At 37.2% G+C, this 4,455-nt stretch overlaps 1 pseudogene; it reads right to left on the bottom strand.

Annotated features, from left to right (window-relative positions):
• Positions 1-496: 496 nt before the first annotated feature.
• Positions 497-4,144, bottom strand: LOC113325259 (annotated as a pseudogene).
• Positions 4,145-4,455: the final 311 nt, after the last annotated feature.

Raw genomic sequence — 4,455 nt, 5'->3', positions numbered from 1 at the left:
TCGGTTAGGGTTCAACCACATTTCAGTCCGAAGTTAACTTGGAGTAGGCTAGGGTCTGTAACGGCTTAATACAGTGTGGTGTTCAAATCTGTACTAGGTTCCGGGGTTTTTCCGCATTTGCGGTTTGCTCGTTAACAAAACATATGGTATCTGTGTTATTTCTTTTCGGCATTATATTTGTTTATATAATTGAAATATCACAGGTTGTGCGTAAGTTCAATCAATTGTAAATCTAACCTTTGCTTGCTCATTAAATTGATTGACACTTGAATATTGGTTTTTGATACCGTCCAAGTTATTTCTTATATTCAATCGGGATTGCAAATTTCTATTTGTTTGATTGAAGATTGAATAGAGAAATTGAGATATAACTCTTTGATATACTTTTCTTAAGATTGAGTCTGACTGTCTAGTTGATTCTATTGAAAGTATATTGGAGTTAGTCCATATAGATTGCTAAGAGAAATATTGGGTGTGGTTGTTAGACCCCCTCTTTTCAATTAAGTACCACGTTTCTCGTGTGTATACAATGTGTAGGTATATATAGCGTTTTCTGTGTCTGTGCAACCTTAAGATAAACATGTTGGGGTGTAGATCTTGGGGATGTTGGTGCTGAAGTGACACGGCCACCACGTTCAGACCTAGCATTCTTAGCAAACTTCATGTTGTTTGAATGCAATACCCGCCCCTGCTCATCCGTGGTGTACTCGGATGCATAGTAGTATTCTTCCTTGGATTTTTTAACATCTTTCGAAGCTGGAACGAACATACTTCCCCACTAAGGTAAGTGTATGAAGGAACAGACATTCCACAATTAAATAATTCCATTCGCGGTTGAGAAGTTTGAAATTGTAAAGAACAAGAATTGGGTTAATTCAGAACCGAAGTTACCACCAGCACCGGTTAAACCTGAAATGATACAAAGTGATCATCGAGAAACGAATGGAATGACATCGAATGTAGATCCACATGAAGATTGACCACAAAGGGATAAAAGGATCATTGCCACGATAGAGATGATAAGCGAATCGAAAAGACCAAGCCATATGCAAAAGAGTCCTCCCCCTATATGGAGGAGCCATAAGTTCCGTAATCTAGCCCTCATTCTCCATCTACGGGAACCAATGTCTAAGAGATAGCCACCAATTGGGCGAGCAAAGAAGTTTGTCATACCAAACACAACAGCTATTATACCAGCTGTGTGGAGCTTTAGATCAAATCTGTCAAACAAGTACTCAACAATGATATTATCGGTGGACAATTTAACACCCATTGACCATTCATATAGTAGAACAAATATCCATGTCTTGTAGTTTATTACAACATACCAAAGTACCTAAACAGAAGACGACGACGAATTTTTATCAGATTAACCACAGTTTTCCAAAATTAATTCGTATATTGAAAGAAATATAATCGATTTAACAAAGTAAGAAAGCTAACACAATTTGTGGTTTAAGTACTTGAGGATTCGTTGATTAAGTACTCGAGGAAATGGAATTGTAGGTAAACACAAGACGAGATTGTATATAGAAAACCAAGAAAGAAACCAGACGAGACAAGAATCGTGTCTATTTCATTGTCAATGAGAACTCCTATATAAAGGAGTTAACTTACAAAAGATTATCTCCCATATCCTAACATAAGCAACATATCTCTTTAAAGAAAGTAAGTAAATATTTACATCTAATGCAAAATATACAGGAGTATCCAAAAGATACAGGAGTATCCAAAAGATACTGGAATATACAGCTAATAGGAATTTATCTTTGGCAACAATACCAGTCTTTTGAAAAGCATCAAGATTTCCATCAGAAAGATCTTGTCCAAGGATCAAAACCATGAGCCATGTAATGATATGCATCCAACCAGGGATGAAGAAGGTAATACGCCTGTTGGGCTGGTCACTCCTTATGGCCCAGTAGTCATGTGTCCCTTACCGAATAAAGGGGAGCTAAATAAAGGAAGTTGGGTTGAAAAAAGGAAATATACTCGGTATATAACTCTCGTCTGTGAGAACAAGGAAGCAACAACCAAAAACAGAGAAGGGGTTTTTGGTGCCGTGAAAAACAAGAGAAATGAGAAAAGAAGGAATCCACCATTAGAGGAGCTTGGGAAGATTTTGTGAGCTTGAAGAAGAAAGGTGTTCTAGCAAAGAACCGGTTTGGTTGGTGAAGATTTATCCACCGCATCCTACATCTCTTCAAAGGGTTTCTAGTGTTTGTTCAAAATCCTAGTAGCATTAATTTTCTTATCTTCCTTTGTTTTTTTATTGGTTGAATCTACCTAAGTATTTGGTAAAGAAATAGTTATCTGTCGTTAGCGGTGAGCATAGAAATAGGCCTTTGTTATCTAAGTGCAATCTGCATCTTGAAGTTGTGTGAAACCCATGTTTGGGAGAAGTTGTTGTAATCCATTATTATCATAGTGGAAGTTATCTCGTGGTTGTTTACTCTTCCCATTCTAGAGGTTTTTCCACATTAATTTTGGTGTTGTGTAATTGGTATTATTTTCGTCATATTGGGTATTGCATATTACTGCTTGTGTAGGTTCCATACGGTGCATAGGGTCCCAGATCCGTAGTTCCCCCAACAAGTGGTATCAAAGCTTCGTTGGTCGGGATAACCGTGTACAATATGGAAGGTAGCGTAGCAATTTTTTAACAAGCTGAAAAATCTGTTAAGGCGTGATTATAGCTGAAGAGAACAGTCACGATGAGAAAGATGCTTAACTGAAAAAAAAGATTGAAAAAAATTGTGAAGTGTGACAGTTTCATAAATCCGTGGCGGAAAGCAGAAAGTTCTTTTGTGAAGGTAGAAAAATAATAAGATACGCTTATCTTGGTTATTAGAACAGGGGAAAAGAGTGTAGCCTCCTTTGGGTGAGTAAGTGATTACCATGAGAGTGTTTGGTGATGTTTTAGGGTGAAAACACCATTAGAGCTTCTTTGGTAAAGAGAGTAACTCTATTAAGAGACAAAAAGAGTTTTGTTTTCATATCCTTGTTAGTGAAAACAAGAGAGAAAAAAAAAGTGAGATAAGCCAGGTGAAGCTGATGAAATTTGATAAGCAGGGGGAGTTAGTTGAGAAGATCCATACAAATGATAACAATTGTGATATGATGAAAAATCCAATACCGAAGTACAAGTATGCACATTTTTTGCAGCAAGGAAGACGTGGTGGTGACACGTACCTCGCCATATGTCGTGAGGGGGAGATTGTTAGGCTGGTCTCCTTATGGCCCAACAGTCATGTGTCCCTTACCAAATAAAAAGGAGCTAAATAAACAAAGTTGGGTTGAGAAAAGAAAATATATTTGGTATATAACTCTTGTCCGTGAGAACGAAGAAGGTGCAACCAAAAACAGAGAAATGGGCTTTTGGTTCCATGAAAAACAAGAGGAAGGAGAAAAGAAGGAAGCCACCATTAGAGGAGCTTGGTAAAGATTTTGTGAGCTTGAAGAAGAAGGGCGTTCTAGCGAAGAACCAGTTTGGTTGGTGAAGATTTATCCACCGCATCCTACATCTCTTAAAAGGGTTTCTAAGGTTTGTTCAAATCCTAATAGTAGTAAGTTTTTCATCTCCCTTTGTTTTGTTATTGGTAAAATCTACCTAAGTATTTGTTAAAGAATTAGTTATCCATCGTTAGCGCGCGGTGATTAGAGAAAGAGGGCATTGTTATTCAAATGATATATGCATCCTGAAGTTGTGTGAAACCCCAATTTGGGAGAAGTTGTTGTAACCCATTATTTATCATAGTGGAAGTTAGCTCGTGGTTACTTACTCTTCCCATTGAAGAGGTTTTTCCACGTTAATCTTGGTGTTGTGTGATTGGTATTATTTTCTTCATATGGGGTATTACGTATTATTGCTTGTGTAGGTTCCATATTGTGCACATCGTTCCGGATCGGTAATTACCCCAACAACGCCATGCTTAGAATTGGGTAGATCCACATTTTCTGATTATCTGGTAAAGTACAGGCATTAAAAGTTGAGTTGCACCACCACCCATGTTTCCCCAACCCGCGGCGGTGCTATTTACTGTCCCAATGATCTTACTGTTAAACATAGTACTCATCCAGTACTGGCAAGATACGAATGTAGCGAGAGAAAACCGATTATAAAACGAACGACTACATAACCTCCCGAAGATCGTGTTGGAAAACAATTAATAAAACATTTATTTTTAAAGTTTTTAAGAAAAATAATAACTTATTTTTTTCTTTTGTGAATGAAACTTTTTAGTCCCACATCGGGGAGTTCCTCTTTTTAAATATTATTATTCCGTTATATAAACAAAGTCTGTACTTTTGTAAAATCTATGGGAAAAAGGTTTCTCTATATTTTAGAGAGACCCCAAGGGAAAATATTTTTATATTGTATTCTTAAGCGTTCGCGATTTTCCTTAAGGGTTTTTTCGGAGTTTCCAATCTCAAGTTGAGCATCTACTACTATGC

Source organism: Papaver somniferum, chromosome 11 (assembly GCF_003573695.1).
Source record: "Papaver somniferum cultivar HN1 chromosome 11, ASM357369v1, whole genome shotgun sequence".
NCBI lineage: Eukaryota > Viridiplantae > Streptophyta > Magnoliopsida > Ranunculales > Papaveraceae > Papaver > Papaver somniferum.
The sequence above is the reverse complement of the archived record's forward strand: the minus strand, read 5'-3'. Positions and strand labels throughout refer to the sequence as shown.